Raw genomic sequence first — 18,979 nt, 5'->3', positions numbered from 1 at the left:
TGTTTGTAAGATGCTTCCCAATGGAAGATGCTACAGAAACATGCAGTATTACTGGCTAACATTGCCTTCCCAGTAACACTAGCACTCTTTGCAGCAAGTGGCCATTAACACAGAATGAACATTGAATTCCTGCCTGGACCCTACTCGTCTACACTCTGTTACGGTGGATCCTGGCATGCCCCAGGGACTGGATCAGGGGTACTTTCTCACCTGGGGCCAGGGGGATGTGGTGTGTACCTCCTGGTAAACCCTGCAGTCACTCTGTGATGAATACCATGGCCTACTGTGCTAAAGGGTGGGCTCACACCTCCTCTTTCTCCCAAATGCTTGAAATGCATCCGAGCTGGGAGTCAGATGGCGCAATACAGCCTGTTTTACCACTAGGGGGCAACACAATTGATCTGACTGAAGAAGCTAATGACTACAACAGGTTGGGAACATCTTACCTCTTTCCGGCCAGGGCATCCGTTGGCCAAGCTCCTCCAGACATTCAACCCCCCCACTGTCCACCCACTTTCGGCCGCTTGGGGGACCCGTTGCTTCTTCTCTGCACACACAGGAGGAAAACAAGAGTGACTAATGGGCATTGACAGGGGCATCATTTTTTTCCCATCCAATTTGTCTTCAAGGCTGACACCAGAGAAAACCCCAAATTGCAGCTTGTGCCCTGCACAGTTTTACCACAGTATCCTGAAAAAGCATCTGGTGAGCTGATAGCAGAGGGGGGCTCCAGGCAGGAGCCCCTGCCGGAAGCCTAGGACTGGCAGCGGTTGGGGACCCAATGCTTCTGCTAGGACGTCAGACAGGAAACTTCCTGGAGGCTCTGAGAGTTCCCTGGGCTCCAGCCACTGTCACTGTAGAGAGAGGCAGGCACACAACCCCCCTGCCTGGGGCATCAGTAGCCCATATGGCTCTGGGCCTTTCAGGCAGTGACATTCTTCACAGCATGGGTGCCATTTTGTATTAGGCCCTCAGCAGCAGGAGACATTGCAGTCACTCAGAGGCACTTGCGATGCTTTGAAACCTAAACGTCCCTTCCCCTGAGGGTATAGGAATCGGCCTGTACAAAGAGGCCTTTGAGTTTGGGTGAACTGTCACCCATGTGTTGTGATATTCCAGGCCTTGCCTAGAATCACAGGCCAGGCTGGCTGCAGAGCTGTTAGAGCCCATAGAGAATGGACAACTTAAAGGGACTTTTGAGGAAACAGATCTAATTAGAAAATGCCATTTCCCCAAGAGACCATCTGGCCCCACTGCTCCCCCAGCTCATTGACCAATACAGCAAAGCTCTAGTCAATGGGAGGTAGCTGCACGTAATGTGCAGTGAAGCTCTGCAAGAGTTCTGTACCACCCTGGCATCAGAGCACTGAATGAGGGCACTGAATCACCCACGCAGCGGAGCTCTGTCAGATGGTGCTGCATTACTCCCATTGCATCCCATTGCAGCCCCTGGTGGGGCTGCGGCTGCGTCGTCCATGCAGCAGTGGGAGGATGAAGAAACAACAGACAAAAGAATAACCCATGAATAGCATTTGCTTTCCTGTAACACATTTCAACTGCAGCGAACCCCAGGGCTTTCCAAAGCAATGAAGAAGGTGGCAGAAGAGCAGTGCCCATGGTGGCCATTCCAGGAGTCATTCTGCACTCTGTATTAGCTCTCACCCAGCCTGGGACATCACAGCCACTCCACTGAGAGAGGGGTTGCTGGCCACAAAACCTAGGCTATTCCCTGCCTGTTCTCTATTCCTTGGGGTGGCTGGCTGAAGACATCCCTCTTTAATGTCTCACCTAGAGGGCATCACCTTTAACCATGCAGCACCCCACAGTGGTGCCCTGTAGTGTTAATGTTGGGCAGGAGCGGGGACCTGAATCTGTATAATGACCCGTCTTCCTGATCCACCTCCACTCCTCCTGGATTGGAGAATGTTGTTTCATGGGGAAAGTCTTGAGCTCAGTCCCCCTGCAACAGTGACCCGATTGAGACATGGGGACAGAGCTGTCACCACCTCAAACACAGCACAGCGCTGCGGGGAACACTTCCCTTGGAGTGGAAGAATTTACCCGTTGGCGAGGGTGGGGTGGTAATCCACTGGGATCAGGAGGAAATGCAGTGGCAGGTTGTTGGGGTCAGGATCAGCCTGTGACTGTGTTTCCATATAGAGAATGGAGCCGTGGCATCACCGTACTGGAAGAGGTGAGTGATCATATTGAATCTCTGAGAAGGGCTGATGCCAGGTGCTTCAGAGAAAGATATGACCCCCGTCCCCCGTCCTCTCACACACATCAAGTCCCTAAATGTACATTCCTATTCCACAAGCGGAAAATGACACCCCTTCCATTCACCTCCCAAGCCAGCAATCAGCTGCTGATGCCCTGCAGCATGAGGGCCCGGGAGGACTCCGGTCTGGTTCACTGTCTAGGGAGTGACTGAGATCCCTGTAATAATGGACTGGTTTAGCCCATGAAATTATGGGAATCAGTGAGAGTTCAGGAGGATAAACTTCATTGCAGAAGGCAGAGCCAGCCCCTCTTGGGGATTCATACCCTCTAGGGGGAGAGCTGTTGCCCTGAGCAAGAAAGCTCTCTTCTTTCTCTTCAAGGGCAGTGGGAAATTAGGATCATTACACCTTCCTCACCTTTAACCACGTCCCTAGAGTGCATTCCCCCCCCCCAGGACTACATTTCCCAGCATGCACCTGCCCAACCGGGGCTCTAACCCTGCAGGGCAGTTGAGAATGACAGTGCTTTGCTAAACAGAACTTGGTACACTGCAGAGTGTAAGGCTGGGGAGTTCATGTGTGACCCCATATTCCATTTGGTGAACACCAACATCCTCTTTTCCAAATTCCACTGTGTCCAATTTGATCAATCCCCTGTCCCTCAACTGTTGGCCTCTGCACCCTAACAAAGGTGAGATCAACAAAGAGTTTTCAGCTGAGTGAAGCTCATGGCTTGAGCAGTGGAGAGACTCCCATGCTCCTTATCTGGTAGAGCTGCCATCTCTGGAGCACGGAATGGAGATCCTCACTCTGGCATACTGTGTTCAGTGCAGCATCAGACTGGAGAGAGGCTAACAAATTGGAGGGTGGGAGAACATAATTTATGAGAAAAGATGGAAAGCGCTAACTCTACATAGCTTGAGGTAGGGGGCATGATAACAGCCCAAGCATAATTGGAGAGGACAGACCAAGGAAGGACGGGATTTATTTAGAAGGGTGTCAGAGGAGGAAGCTAAGGAAGGGGAAATTAAGGCTGAGCGTCAGGGAAAGCACCCTGACAAAGCCCATCATCCTGTGGAAGAGGTTCCACAATGGAGGAAACTCCACTGCTGGGGACATTTAGCTCTAGACTGGAAAATCTAGGTTCATTTTAAAAGGAGCTGAAAGGACACAGATGAGCAGAACCAAAGAACTAATCACTGACCAGATGGATGCTTAAACAGGTAAATTGCAGCACAGAGCAGAGAAATTTCACTGCATCTCCTCCTCATGACCCATATCGTCACTATCACCACTTCTCCTCCACCACAGAGAGAAGCCCAATGGAAAGCGCTACACACATGTTAGCGCTAACAAAATGCGCGCACTCTGTGAACAGAGTAGATCCCCTCAGATATGTACACAGTGGCTTACAAAAACCTTCAGCGTGCAGTGTAATAAAAAAACACCTTAGTGTATCTCAGGACATACTCGCCTCCTCCCTATCAGACTAAGTGCATCACCATAGAAACAAAGTCCTCATCTCAAGTGGTGACTAGTTTAGAGAAGGCAAGATCAAAGCAATATGCCTTGAATTTGAGCAGAAGGTGGGGCTAGTGCTGATCCTTAGTTCCTGGGGGACTTCATTACACAGTCTTGGACTGGTCCCCAAGAAAGCTCTGTCTCCTGTACAGATGAACTTTACTCTTATTGTGGAAAGTTCCATTGTGCCAGAGGAGAGAAGTTATGGACCATGGTCTTCAATGTGGAGCTTCAGTCCATCTTTTAGATACCTTGAAGGTAAGGCTTCATGGATATGGAACAAATTTCAGCTCAAATCAGGCGCGAATCAAGGGAGAATGGGCTGTAGCAGACCTACTGCTCATAGCTAGGGATGGAAAACTATTAGTAACAAACAATTTAGCCAATGAATATAGCTTTGTTTTCTGTTTGCAAATTATTTGCAAATGGACTTTGATTTTTTAATTCCTAATTGCTCAACAAATAGACAAACAGATGCACCATGTAAGAATTCAGATAGTCAGAAAGGGATTTCAGCCTATGTGTTGTTCAGCACATTGCCTTTTGACTGACTTTGATTATTCACTATGAGCTGTGACCGGTCCTGTTTCTGCTCCCTGATTGGATGACCCTACTTTCCAAACAGGTGGCAAGCAGTTCCTTCACAAGTAAGGAATACCCTTGTTTGCACGTATCCAGGTATTCACGGAAAGAGCAGCCATTCCGCAGCATTTGTTTGAACAAACACAGATTGGGATGGATCTGTGGGACTAGCAAACAAAGAGGGGAATGAAGGCAGCTGAACTGAAAAGTAATTCAGAATTCCTGAAAATATTTGCCCATCGTTTCCTCCAGTGTTCGCCCACCTCTCCTCACAGCTCTTGAGAAGAAAACAAGCAAACGCCTAAGAGCCTGAATTACAACACTCAGCCCCCCCAGGGCCTGGTTTGTCTGTAGCAACCACACTCCTTACATTTGTGTATCTCCTCAAGCTTAAATGCACAACACTGATTATCTCCCCACAAAAGAGCTGGCCAAAAATTTTTTTACACAAGATTTGACCAGCTATAAGGACGGAGTGGAAAGCAGGAAAATATTTTTCATCATTTTCACAGATGTGTTTCATAAAAAAAAAGTCAAAATTTTTCCAAACTGCTCTAATTATAGATGTAGAATTATAATAATAGATCATTGTACTTTTCGTCAGTAGATCTCACAGTGCTTTACAAAAGAGGCATCATTATCCTCATTTTACAGATGGGGAAACGGAGGCACAGAGTGGTGAAGTGACTTGACCACGGTTACCCAGCAGGTCAGTGGAAAAACTAGAACTAGACCCCGGTCATCTGAGTCCCAGTCCAGAGTGTTATCCACTAGGACACACTGTCTCTCCATAACACATGCCAAGCCCCCATGGGTTTCTATAGATACTGACACACAACTTCCCTGCATCAAAACACCTACTTTGTGTGACTCTTAACAATTCTGCCCTTAGAATATGCTTAACTCCCTGTGCATACATACTTGCATGTAAACCTAACTGCAGATTCAGTATTTAGGGCTTTGAAACCAAGTAATTAGGTCTCTGAAACCTAGGCTGGACAGGTCACTTGTTAGCTATGCGTGGTCCACCATTGTTATATTGCACTCAGACATTAAGGTGATGGACACCAGTACAACCCCCCTAAGGCATGTTTACAGCATCCTATATGCACATGGGCTAAGCCAGTGCTCATGGGAGCAGCTGTTTTTCTTGTTTAATATAAGTGTTCTGTTATGGAATCTAAGCAGGTGCTTGGCGATTCCTAAACACAACTGCCCTTTAAAGCATTTGGTAGGGAACATTCCTGCACTGGCCATGGGAGAAGAACTCAAGGGAGCCTCAAGTCTTTTCCATCTCCAGTGTCTGTAGTTCGAAGATCTCACGAGGGCTCTGGTTTGAGTCTCGCATGCCATATTACAAGCAGACAGGCTACTCCACCAACTGGCTGTAGTGTCCAGGTGCCAGTTGGTATGTGTAATCATCTCCTTCACCCCTTTTCCCTGCCACATCTATGGATGCTGCCTGTACAAAATCTCACAGGTCCCCTGTGCAGTACATTGGCATAGCCAGAATCGAGTCCATGAAACTTTTCAACAGACACTGAAAATCAGCAATACTGTGCACCGTACGGGAATAAAAGTGATCAGTCATAGCGTCTTGGGCTGTCTATCAGATAGGGAGGGTTACTTGTAAGCAGGCTGGTCAGACAGCAATCACTAGCTTTATTATGACAGGTTTCAGAGTAACAGCCGTGTTAGTCTGTATTCGCAAAAAGAAAAGGAGTACTTGTGGCACCTTAGAGACTAACCAATTTATTTGAGCATAAGCTTTCGTCAGCTACAGCTCACTTCATCAGATGCATACACTGTAACTCACAAAAGCTTATGCTCAAATAAATTGGTTAGTCTCTAAGGTGCCACAAGTACTCCTTTTCTTTTAGCTTTATTATGTGAATGGCATCAGAAGCCTTTTCTTCTAGAGAGACAGCTGTGATCCCAAAGGTCTTGGGGCACCCAACTGGAGCCAATGCCAGGAACTTGCCAGGAGCTCAAGGATGGCACCAAAATTAAAAGGAGCCTATGGCAGTCCCCTCACCTTTACCAGGAGAGAGGATGGTGGTCTTGTGAACAAAGCACAGAACTGGGACTCAGGAGCTGTCTGGTCAGTACCCTGCTCTGCCACTGACTTCCTATGTGACATCGGGCAGGTCATTTAATCTCTCTGTGCCTCGGTTTCCCAAGTGTAAAGAGCGGGTTAAAATATTTCCTTTCTCTTGCCATTTGTCTCGTCTATTTAGGTTGTTAGCACTTTGGGGAAGGGGCTGTCTGTGTGTGTGTGTGTGTGTGTGTGTGTGTGTGTGTACAGTATCCCGCACTATGGGGCTCAGATCTCAGCTCTGGGGGTTATTGGAATACAAATCAATAATAATAGCATGCAGGTGCAAGAGACCATAGAGAAGGTTAGCCTTTGGGTTTTAGGGAGGGCAGCAAGCTGATTCTTTGAACTCCCCCAAACTGAAAGACTCATTCCAAATGAGGGGCACACCTTCCCCTGCCCTCTGAACAATGGATGGACTTATTCCCCCTTCACGGTCACCACAGTGATGACATCTTGCTCCAGCTGTGCAATTTCACCTTCGTTTGCACCCTAATAAACGCAGTGAGACACAGCAACCACTAGATGCCCCCCTAAGGCAGTCTTTGGAGTTAAGAACAGACTGGAGCTGATGAGCCAAGTTCCCCCCCCCCCACCCCCCCCCCGTGGAGTTTACCGGTAAAGGAAGGCTCGTGACTGAGTTGTTCCTGATTCACAGAAGCACTAGATACACTAGGGGTGACTGAGCCGGCCCAGGGAGGTGCCTGTCAGAGAACTGACCCTGGCCGGAGCCAAACAAACCTGGTTACCTTGTCTCCCCAATATTATTATTTGTTATTTTCATTTCATCGTATCATTGCTGCCTTTGCTCACCCTTAGTCTGGTCGGTACTAGTGCCACAATCTGTCTCTCGTGCATGGAGCCAGACAGAAGACGAGACCTGAGGCAGAAGCACAGAGAGAGAGGGTTTAAAAAAGTGTAAAAAGGGTTGAGTGTAGCCAGAGGGAAGTAATGATAATTCCTAGCTGCTATATAGCACACTTTTTATCCATAGATTTCACCGCCCTTTACAAAGGTGGTCAACTACATTATCCCCATTTTACAGATGGGGAAACTGAGGCACAGAGCCGAGACATGACTTGCCCAAGGTCATCCAGCAGGGCCAGTTAAACCTAGGTTTCCTGGGTCCCAGTCCAGTGCTCGCTCTGCTAGGCCACAGGTGCACTAGGTGCAGGGGCAAAGGGAGTCCTGCAATGAGGAACCTACCAATAGCAGAGCGGAGGAGGAAACAGACTGAGGTTTAGGTTCTGTTGTTTTAGTTAACAAGGCAGGGCTTTAACTGGGAGCAGACCCAGTGTGTGATGTGTGAGGAACAGGGGGTGGGATGCCACCATTTTACAGAGAGATGAGCCTGAAAAGTGAACAGGATTGTGAGATGACTAAACCCTGTGCATAAGCTGGGAAGGCACTTCAGCAACCTGATGGGATAAACTAAACCCTGGGGTTGTGAGCAAGATGCAGGCTGACTTCATCTCCCAGTATGTGGGGGAGAGAGGGAGATCCTTGAATCCCCTCCCTTCAGGAGGGAGTAGACAGGGAGCAGTTCTTGATGAGGTTGCGAGCGACTCAGAGAGGGCGCGGATGGCTGGAAGGGGAAGAGGTGTGAAGGAGTCCTAATCTAGGCCTAAAGTGAGGCCAGTAAGGGGTGGGGGGGGGGATTGAAAATGCCCCAAATGCATAATAAAGGGGAGGAAGCCCAGGGTGAAATGAATAGATGTCACACGGTGGAAGCAGACAGTTCAGTAAGCAGGTGCTCAAGGCCTAGCATTCTTAAACTGAGATGCCATGAATAAGACTAGGCCAATGTGTGACAGATAAGGGGGTACAAAGGAGTCCTATATACTGAAGGGAGAAACAGAAAGAGTGGAAAAGATCCCTGACTAAGGTGGAGAACGGGGAAGGAGATTGACATAGAGAAGATATGGCAGGTTACCATACATACACTGGAGTCACACAGATGGCAAGGGAGAATTTATGAACTGCAAGGACTGCACACCGGCCCCAGAGTAACCTAACTAAACTGCTTGCCTCGTTGTTTATAAAGGCCTTGTCTCTGCTTGGGAATAGCCCCCCCGATACAGCAATCGATGTAGCTGCTGGCTGGTTAGCTTCAGTGCTAACCCCTAAAAATACGTCTACACTGCAAAGAAAACCCATGGCACTGAGTCTCAGTGCCTGGGTCGATTGACTCAGACTCGCAGGTTCAGGCAGTGGAGCTAAAAATAGCAGCATAGATGTTCGGGCTTGGACTGAAGCGTGGAGTCTGAGACCCTCTGTGGGTTTGAGAACCCAGGTTCCAGTGCAAACCCAAACGTCTACACTGTTATCTTTAGCTTTGCAGCCCAAGTCAATTGACCGGGGCTCTGAGACTCAGTAGACAGGGGCAAGCTGGGGCTTGCAGTGATTGAGTTAATCAAGGTTCAACCCTAAATCCCAATTAGTTCTGGTGGTGCAAACCCCTGCTTGCTTTTGTCTACACATAGGGGTCAGCATCAGGAAAATGGTCAGCTGCTCCACTTGCTGGCCACTAACTACCGAATCAGGCCTACTCCCAAATGTAGACAAGGAAAAGGAGGGAAGGGAGAGAGAGAGAGAGCTGCTCCTGCAACTGGACTGAAGTTCACTGAAAAGGAAGGAAGGAGAAAACTCTGGAGGAAAACTATGCAGTCAAGAAATGAGAACTGAAGAATGAGCAGTTGCTATGGGGTCCGTTCCAGAACCCTACAGGCAACGGACAAAGAAACAGGGAAAATTTTAGTGGATGCTTTTAAAATAGCATTTCTGGAAGCCGACTGGACAACGAGATAAAGGGAGAACAGGAAGATGACACATCGATCCAGGTGTCTGCTGGTAGGGAAGATGCAGGAGGGACTGATAGTAATAACTTCCCATTTCTGTAGCACCTTTCACATCCTGAAAGTGTGAAGTGCTTTATTACACACCAGGACCCTCGGGTACATGGCTGGAACTCCCACTGCTTTCAAGAGGAAAACATTCCACCCACCACTGAAATGCAGCCATCTCTGGAGTGGGATGCAGCTGGGTGACTGACCAGGGGAACACCTGGCTACTTTGTATTTGCAAAGTGTCAGCAGGGATTCCCGCACAGGGTGATCACACCACCAAGCCAGGTAATCAATGTTTCTAACATTAGCATTTGGACAGAGTTATGGACAAGCCAGGCCACCCCCCTACCCTGGGGATCCTGGAGGTGCCTTTACGATCTGCCAGCTAAACATCAGGAGGCAGGTTGAAATGTGCACAACAAGGCTACCCCAGGGCAGAGCACGGGCTCCCCTCCCACTCCTCTGATGGCTGGGCAATGCTGCAGGGGCAAAGGAGCAGCAGGACCATACAGCTCAGCATGCGGTGGGGGAAGCAGCATCTCACCCCTAAGATCTGTTTGATTCTCGTCAGCCCTTCGTTTCCTCCTGTGACATTTGTTCACTCGCTTGTTGACAATTCAGACATTAATCTCCCCCAGTCTGGTGTCCTGGACAAGTTCATTTTTATCACAGTTCCGTTAGTGCCAGGTTGAGCCGGCTGGAGCCTCGGAGGGCCCCTGCACAGGCTCTTGGCAGTGACATCGCAGGTCCCCTGCACAGGCTCTTGGCAGTGGCCTCACAGCCTCTGCTGGCACCAGCAGCCTCCGTTATCCCCCCCGCCCTCCCTCAGGCAGGCCTGAGCTCCTTACCACATCAGGATACAGAACAGTGCATGAATTCCGGCCTCACTTATTTCAGAGCTCTGGTCAACCGCAAGCACCGTGTGTTTCACAAACGCATCACTACAGTGTGGGGAGGGCTGGGGTCTGGGCACTGGCACTTAACGGATGCTAAGAGGCAGTAACTACCAGAGTGGATTCAAACAAACATGTCCCCCCGCCTTGTCAAACTGGGCCAGCACAGGGACTGTGCTGACACAATCCTAGCCAGGCCTTTCCAGGCCAGCAGCACCTGGGGCTGAACTGCCAGAAAGTGTGTGGTGTACTGAATTTCCCCAGTTCTCAGGGTGGGTTGCAGCACTTTGGATCTCAGTTTGATGATGGGCTATATGTAACCTGGTAAAAGTCAGTCCAAATCTGTGCTCATCTAACTACAGGTGTTATTTTGCACCAGTTTAATGAAACTGGTGCAGCTTTGTTTGTGGACATTCTTCTAGTGGTTTAAACCTGGCTTATAGCAGTTTGGTGGTTCAGTAAATGTGCAGGTGCAAACTAAACCAATATAATTAGTTTTAAACTGATATGAGAGAGTCCATGAACAAAAGCTGCACAAGTTTCACTACACTGATTGAAGTTAAACCAGTCCAACTTGTGCATGTAGATAAGCCCTCGGCTGCAGCCTGCCAGTTAGGGGGCACGTGCTATTAGCTGTGTACTGCTTTCTAACAGGTGGCTTTGTAAACAGGGAAGTGAATTTATCCAGCTTGTGAAATGGTTCCCCCTCTGGTGCCCTGACTGACTGCGTGTTCATATCCTCGCCATACCTGGTACAGTAGCCATAGAATTGTTGGCTCTTTCACTGTGTTTGGTATAGTTTCTCCGCACTGGGTACTGTAGCCCTGTTACAACTGGCTGTATCACCATGCTGGAACAAACTACCCTTTGTATTTAGGGGCACTGCTTCATCTACAGGCCAGATAAATGGCATTTGGGTGGCATTTTGTGTGGGATGAGAGTGCCATCCAGTGGCTGGTTACCCATATGTATCCCACTGAATCCTTTTGGAGATCTGGTGATCACTTGCCATCCAGAATATGATAAGCCAGATGATTCCTGCACAGTGACTGCAATGCTGTAGGGCCAGCAGCAGATTCATAAGATGCGACGTGAGAGAGGAAATGTCTGCAGAGCAAACACCACAGCACAGTAAGGTAGAACACACTGCCATGTGGCCCGGGCATGGTCCCAGAGGGGGTCTGCTGCCCTATGCATCCTTGCCATGAGAGAGCGCTGAAGTAACGCATGCAGTACCACTGTCCCATGGATGGCCAAAGCTGCTGGAAATTGTCTCTGAGCACCAGGCACAGCCAGGGCAAGACTGAAGAGCTGAGTGTTTCATGAGCATAGCAGCACTGGCTCCTTGGTCTGTCCTAGTACAGCAGAGGGAGGGAGGAGGGGGTGGAACCAAGCTGCTGAATTTGAATCATGGAAGGACACTACTGTGAAATCATGGCAGAGGGTCTTGGGTGCCTCTCATCTAGCTGCTCACACCCTATGGTTGTTCCTGCATATCCCCCGTGCGCCCACCAGGCAGGGATTTCCATTCTGTTACAGCACAGTTACGCTCTGTAAGGCACTTCTGTGAAAAGAGGAGTGTGAACTCCCTGCCACTCTCTTCCACTGGGCCAGCCCCCTCATCCCAGCAGAGGCAATGAGGTAGTGGTGGTGGGGTGGATAAATAAGTGCAGTATCTGCTCAAATGATCTTACCAGACCTAATGGGCTCAGTTTACTGGCCAAAAGACAGTTTTTCTGTTGATGCTGCAAACAACCCTCCAACCTCCCTCAGGATCCACAACTCCTGCTGAGTCCTTTCTGCCTCCACCACCAGGGCTGCTAAGAAAGATTCTGCAGCTGGAACCAAGCAGGCCATTTGCTCAGGGAAGCTGAATGGGCCCCAGCTCACTTTCCTGCAGCTGCAGCTGGTCCAGCAGTGCTAACGGGCATAGGAGCTTGTTTGCAGCAAGCAGTAAAGTCAGCCAATTATTACATGTCTTATGGCAGTGCCCAGAGACCCCAGTGAGGATCAGGGCTCCATTGCCCTGGGCACGGCTCACACACATAGTAAGAGGTTCTCCTGGTTACGGTCCAAATAGACAAGGGGTGGGAGGAAGGGAATATTATATCCACTTTAACCATGGGGATCAGAGGCACCTATGGAATATGAGACTGGCCCAAGGACACGCAGGAAACCTATGGCAGAGCCAGGAATTGAACCCAGCTCTCCGCCTTAACCACAAGCTCATCCTTCCTCCCTTCCTCAGTGCAACGCACAAGGCCAATGCCACGTGTTGAGTAAGAAAAGGACATGTTTACATAATTGCTCTTCCTTTAGCAGCAGACACAGCTACTGGCTGCACCCAGGCCCTGACACGGAGTTGCCCGGACAGACCAGCTTATAAAACGATGCACAGACTTGGACTTCCCTTGTGGCCGTGGCAGCGATTGATGGGCTGCAGGCTGCGTTGCCAAGCAATAATACCTGCTGAGAGGGATCCAGAGGTCCCAGTGTGCGCAGCAGTATCAGGAGGTGGAGGAGACAGCAGAGGTCGCTGAGAGATGGTTCTGCTCCTGGGACACGTTCTGTCTGTCGTCTGGGCAGCTTCTTCTCTTTGAGGTACTGTTATCTCTCTGTGATTGGGGGAGTGGGGTCTTCATCAGCCTAATCCTGCCAAGTATCGTCCTTCCCTGGAACCTGGAAAAACAACAATAAAAGCCCTTAATCACCTAATCCCCCTGGTTTGGGAGGAGTGGCCCCTGCTTTGATATCGTCCCTGTCTCAGCTCATCCATGGGGGAAGGGAGGGAGCTGTCATCCTCACTGTCAGGTCCTGACAACCTCAGCGAGCATCTGGAGTGGTCTGTCACCACCCTCCCTGTGCATACAAAGGACTCCTCCAGGTCCACGGTGATGCACAGCCTTCTGGACCCCGCCACCGCACACCAGCAGACTCCCTTTCCACCCTGCTCCCTAGACGAGTCCACCAGTGCCTGGGCTAATGTCTGGCCTCCACCTCTGCAGCAGCAACAAACTGAGTGTGAGAGGAAAGGCCCACACAAAGGCCGGAGCCCAGCAGAAAGAGATACCCGAATGTCAGAGTCCAGATCCTGCTGTGCCACCCAGTTACTGGGAACTCCTTAGATCCAGACTCTGATGGGTTTATAGCTGAGCTCCACTGATTATGTCTGGATGGCACAAGAATCTGTGGGCACTGAATAAACCTCCAAAGTCCCAGCTCAGCCCACTGGGGCTGGGTGTAAAACCTGGGCTGATTTTCTGGGTTGTAATTCCAGCATTCAGGTCAGGAACATGGAGGGGACATCCCCAGGACATTACAGAGCTTTACTTCCAGGGCTAGATTAACCTTTTGTGGGCCCGGCACCAAACATATTTGTGGGCCCCCACGGGGGCAATGGAGCGGGAAGGTCAGTCCCTAGAGCAAGGGGCCAGCCAGGGGCATAGTATGGCAGGGGTGGCCCCACTCCGCCCAGCCCAGTGCGAGGGCACTGTTTACAAACCGGCAGTTGTCAGACGCACTGTGGCATGCCCAGCCCTGTGCTGCCAGCATGCCCCTTCCCATCGGGGCTGGCCCATGCCACGCCACACATCCCTCCCCGCCCAATACCCCCCCGATTCCTATGGCCAGAGCCCCTCCAGACCTCCCACAAATGCATAGCACCCTGCATACCACCACCCCTGCCCACAGCCCCACCACAACTGCCCAGCACCCTCCACAAAATCCCCACTCCCTAGTGCCCCAACACACACATCTTCCCCATCCCCTCACAGCCCAGCACACACCAGGCCTCCCAGAGACCCACTCCCTGCCTCCTGGCCGCACTCATCAGCACTGCTGGGAGATGACTGTGTCTGCCGGGCTGAGCTGGCAGAGTAGCCAGGGCTGGTCCCGGAGCCGGGAATCGCTCTGGCCCCTCGGGAGTGGCACGATCACCAAGCGGGCTCCCTCAGGACCCACTTGCCTGAAGGGGCCCAGCCAAGCCCCCCACACTGTCTCCCCACCCTCAACTGGCTGAGACTGGCCAGGCTTCTGTACCAGTCCCAAGCGGCTCGGCTCCGGGGAGACAGGCAAAGCCCCACAGGTGGTGGGAAGCAGAGACTGCCCGGAGCCAGAGGTGCACTGGGTCTAGCCAAGGGGGAGAGAGGAGCAGGGAGGTGGGGCGAGGAGGAGAGGAGCCCTTGGCTGGCTGGCGGGCAGGCTGAGAGGAGAAATTGGTGGCCAGGGGGAGCCAGCGGGGTCTCAGGGCACACTGCAAGCAGAGCAGGCCTGGGCTCCTTCTGAGCATGGGCCCGGCTCCATGGAGCCACTGGCACTATTGTAACCCCGGCACCGTGTACTTCCCTGCAGTTTGGAGATGAAGCATGTCACTCCCTAGGCAGCGCTGTCAGGTTCTGGATGCACTTCTGCGGTGGGGGATTCACTGAGTCCCAAATGCAATCCCCTACATGGGAAGAGATTTCCTCCCAGCCACCTGCTGTGATCAGTGCATGCCTGAGGTCTGATTGCCATTATTTTACCACTAAGCACTATAGAAAAGCACCCGGCCACAGAATTTGGCATGTCTTCTCTCTCTCAGAGGAATTCACCCTGCATTGCAGTCCCTGTGTACAGGCTGCGCCAACATAGAGGGGCCAGAAGCAACCCCAAGCCAGGCAATACCCTGTATCCAGCATTTGCCTTCCCTGTACAGAAGCCAGGGATGGGAAGAGCATGACCCTGCACCCTGGCTATTCCATGGCTGCAAGAGGAACCAAGAGCCCAACTGACCCAGCAATCCCGGAATCAGGGAGGCACAAGCATCTCTCTTCCATCCCTGTGCCGGCCCTACTGCCCATACAGGAGTGAATGAACCCCTGTCTCTCCCACCTGTCTCTGGTTTGCTCTCACTGTCTGCATCTCTCTCCAGTGCAATCAGACGCCCGCCTGCATATAGTCTCTAATCTGGGTCTCCCTTTCCGCTCTCGAATAGGAGATTTATATCTCGAGTGGAAAGACCTCAGTGCTTCCTCTATTGTCCTCACGAGTGAAGGCAGCACCCAGCCCAGCAGCCTAATGTACAGCCCCGCCTGCAGGCAGAAATCACGCCAGCTGGACTCGAGCCCAGCCACGAGGCAGCAGAGCAGCAGCGGCTTGAGCGCCATGTGAACCTGGTGCCTTGCTACCCTCTTTCAGGGTTGTCAGAGAGCCTCCCTCCTCCAGCACCTCTTCAGAGTTGGGAGGCCAGGGGACGACGCTCCCAACACGAAAGCAGCACTTGTGCCATCTGAGACCCTTGTGGGGCTGCACGATGCACACCCACAGCAGGTACAGCATGCACAGGGGCGGGGCAGACTTACTCCATGGCAGCATGCCTCAGCCCTTCCCTGGGGCGAGAGGGGAGTTCAGTCTCCACGGCTCATGCAGCCCTTGGCGCCTCTGCTCAGGCTCCCACTGAGGGGCCATTAATGCTGGCTGGGGTGATACCTGATTCGCCACGAAGAGCTGGTGAATGGCTGAGGCCTGTCAGCTTGTGTCATCAGTGCCGGGCTTGATCTGAAAGTCTTGACAGCCACAGGGATAGGCACTCTCAAAAGGGGAGGAGAGCTAGGGCACCTGCACAAGTAGCCTTGGGGCTGGGGACCTGCAGGGCATCCTCAGTGGGCAGAGGCCCTTGGCTCTGGATTCACTTCCCCCACTGGTCTGACACAACCCAAGTTCCATGAATTTCAGACCATGGTGTAAGGCTCACATACTTCTGTTTGAGGGTGGGCAAACTGCTGCTGTGACCATCTACTCCCCTTATACTTATCCAGTCCCCACAACCATATTCTGTGACTGCCTCACACCTTGAATGTATTTATCCTCACATCATCCATCATTCCAATGTATAGGTGGAGACCTGAACCACAGAGCGACTAAATGACGCCCAAGATCACCCAGGAAGTCCACAGTGGACCTGGGAATCCAACCCAAGTCCTGGGGGCATGCCTTAGCTACTGGACCAGACTTCCTCTCCCACAGGGGGAGGTGGGGAGATCTTTTGCTGACCTGTGCCAGGCTGTTATTTAGCGATGGGATGTTTGTTTGAATTGTTGCTGTTATGCCCAGAGATGATGATGCCACCAAATGGCCATCAGTTGGGAATGACTTTTGGTCACTATCAGCTGGGCCTGCTTTTGCCTGCAGCATCAGATCCCTGGGTTGGAGGTGACAAGTACCTTATTCCATTACCAATTCAATGGGCAAAGCAGCCAATCCACCACATAAGAAGCAGTCACAGCTCATTGTTAAAGAGGTGCTAGTGGCTCCCAAGAGCAACACAGACCCATAGGAAGCTTGGCAGCTTGGATCCAAATGTTCAGACTCTTCTCCCGATCTATTTGGGCTGAAAATCTGCCAAGACTGGGCTTTGTAGTGAGATTTTCAGCTCTTCCCAATGCTGTCCGGGCCCATATAACTAGAGTGTCTCTTCTTCAGCACCAAGACTGGAAATACTTTCCACACTGCTAGCAGCCACTTGACTCCATGTGAAACATTGCGTGAAGGGATGTCCTTGCATGTAAGTGGAAGGGAGACATTGTCCTGGCATGACATCTGCTTGTGTACCTCAGTGCCATCACCGCAGGAGGATGCTGCCCCCCAAGAGGGCACCATACAGGACGACACCTGTTCCCCATTAATTTTTCTTCCCTTCTCTTCTCTACTGCTTCATCCAAGCCAAAGCCTCGGTGGATCCAAGAGCAGGCCGCCCTGGAGCAGAGAGGGGAGCGGAACTCAGGGTCCAGAGGAGAGAAGCAGGTGGATCAGAGAGACCGGAGTTTGACTCCGCCTTGCACCTCCAGTGCACAGAGCATCACACAGCAGCAAATGCCCCCAGGTCTTAACATGCAGGTGTGACAGATGCAGAGAGGGAGTGAGGATTGGGGGCTTCAATAATGCTACCCTGAGCCAGGGGAAGGAGTTACTGACCCTTCAGCTCCAGGTAGACTGCTGCTCTCCCCCTTCCCCCACCCCAAAAGAAAAAGCCTGCTGGATAGTCTGTAGGCTGTAACACAAACAGGAAACTCGGCCAGGACCCAGCCCTTCCCAGCGGGGAGAGGAAAGAGACAAGCTTTGTTTCAGAAAGGTCCTCAGTGAGGACACGCTGGCAGCCTGCGCAGGGACATAGGGGGTCCGGTTATGGGCACGGAGCATCACTGAGCTCCCAGGCCTTGATCTACCCTATTGCAAACACCTGGATGGCTGCAGAAAGGTGATAAAATCCCTTTGTTTTCCTGGCCCCTCTGCGAAGTCCCATATTACACCCCATCCCACCTCACAGGGTCCTGGAGCCCAGGCTTGAGCCTGAACCCGAGCATCTGCATCACAATTAAACAGCCCCTTAGCCTGAGCCCCGCAAGTCCGAGTTAGCTGGCATGGGCCAGCGGCGGGTTTTTAATGCTGTATAGACATACCCTCTGTGTAGGGTGACCCGGTGTCCAGTTTTCGACAGGAACACCCAGTTGACAAGGGACCCTGGTGGCTCCAGTTAGCACCACCAACTGGGCCGTTAAAGGTCTGGTTGGCCGTGCTGTGGAGCTAAGGCAGGCTGGTCCCTACCTGTCCTGGCTGGCACTGCACTGCGCCCCGGAAGCGGCCAGCATGTCTGGCTCCTAGGCGGAGGGGCCACTGGGCTCCGCATGCTGCCCCCGCCCCGAGCACCGGCTCCGCACTCCCATTGGCCGTTTCCTGGCCAATGGGAGCTGGGGGGGCAATGCCTGCAGGCGAGAGGGGCCAGCACTCCCCCTGGGTTTCTGGGCCTGGGAGGGCTATGCAGAGAGAAAGCTAGCTCCCAGGGGAAGGAGCTTGATAGGCTAGCAGAAATGAAAGTGCTGTGGGGGCAGTGGAGTGCGGAAAGAAAGTCAGATCAAGGCAATCTGAGGCCATGTGCACACTACAACACAGAGCCCTTGTGGGTCCACTGCCACTTTGTGGTCCTGTCTGTCCTGTGGCTCCATTCCCCTCTCGAAATGGAGATTGCCTGCCCCGCCCCCCCCCCCACAGAGGCCCTTGTCTCTCCCCCCAAGTAGCATCAGGGGGAGCAGTACTTACCCCAGCAGAGGGAGTGTATCCATGTGGGTGGGCCAGGCTCACTGCCCTTCTCTCCTCCTGCCACACCCAGTGTCCCCCCATTATACTGGGAGTTGCAAGGCCCCCAGAGCAGTAGGTCTCAGAGTAACATCCTGTCGATATGAACAGGGTAGTTCATCCCTCTCAGCTATTGTTTAAGGCTCTCTGCAGACACAGGCAGAGGTATGCCCCAGCACTGGTTACACTTCATTCACATTTCCACACATTTCTTTGTAACTATGAGGGCTACAAACTTTAACAAAAACAAACAAACAACCCCCTGAGATTCTGCTGTAATCCCTTGACTCCAGGAGCTGGGGCCCTAGACAAAGGCCTACAGGGCCTATGCTTAATCATCCTCTTCCTTCTCAAGCTAATGAAGGTTGGCAATGTTGCAGAAACAGCATGCACAGCCCCAGGGAAGTACTTCTTTGTTGTTCCACAAACAATCCTCTGGTCAATTAAGGAGCAGCATAATGGCCTGGAAAAAGACTGCCATCCAATCAAGTGGTTGTGATATGGGACTTTTGGGGTAGGAAGATAGGGAAAAGGAGGGATCCTTAGGACTGACTGAGGTGAGAGAGATACCCTCCCCTCAAAAAAATATAGCAGATTGCTGTCTCTCTCTCACTGGGCCTGAGTAACCAAGCACCAGTGGTCATGGTATAGCCACTGCTATAGATTCAGGAACAGGTGGAGCACAGTGAGAGACATGTTGCCAACTCTCACAAT

General features: G+C 51.6%; 2 long non-coding RNA genes across 2 annotated transcripts in view; one reads left to right on the top strand and one right to left on the bottom strand.

Annotated features, from left to right (window-relative positions):
• The first annotated feature begins 12,627 nt into the window (after positions 1 to 12,627).
• Positions 12,628 to 17,739, top strand: LOC122466613. Its single transcript, XR_006292266.1, has 3 exons — positions 12,628 to 12,757; positions 16,249 to 16,697; positions 16,856 to 17,739. It is a non-coding gene; the product is annotated as an uncharacterized LOC122466613 (long non-coding RNA).
• LOC114019533 overlaps positions 12,707 to 18,979 on the bottom strand; it is a 54,284-nt gene continuing 48,011 nt past the window's right edge. The window contains exon 4 of the long non-coding RNA XR_005226331.2: positions 12,707 to 12,835. This is a non-coding gene — a long non-coding RNA (uncharacterized LOC114019533). The remainder of the gene's footprint in view (positions 12,836 to 18,979) is intronic.

The sequence above is a fragment of the Chelonia mydas genome, chromosome 7 (assembly GCF_015237465.2).
Source record: "Chelonia mydas isolate rCheMyd1 chromosome 7, rCheMyd1.pri.v2, whole genome shotgun sequence".
Taxonomy (NCBI): domain Eukaryota; kingdom Metazoa; phylum Chordata; order Testudines; family Cheloniidae; genus Chelonia; species Chelonia mydas.
This window is presented reverse-complemented; position numbering and strand designations above follow the sequence as displayed.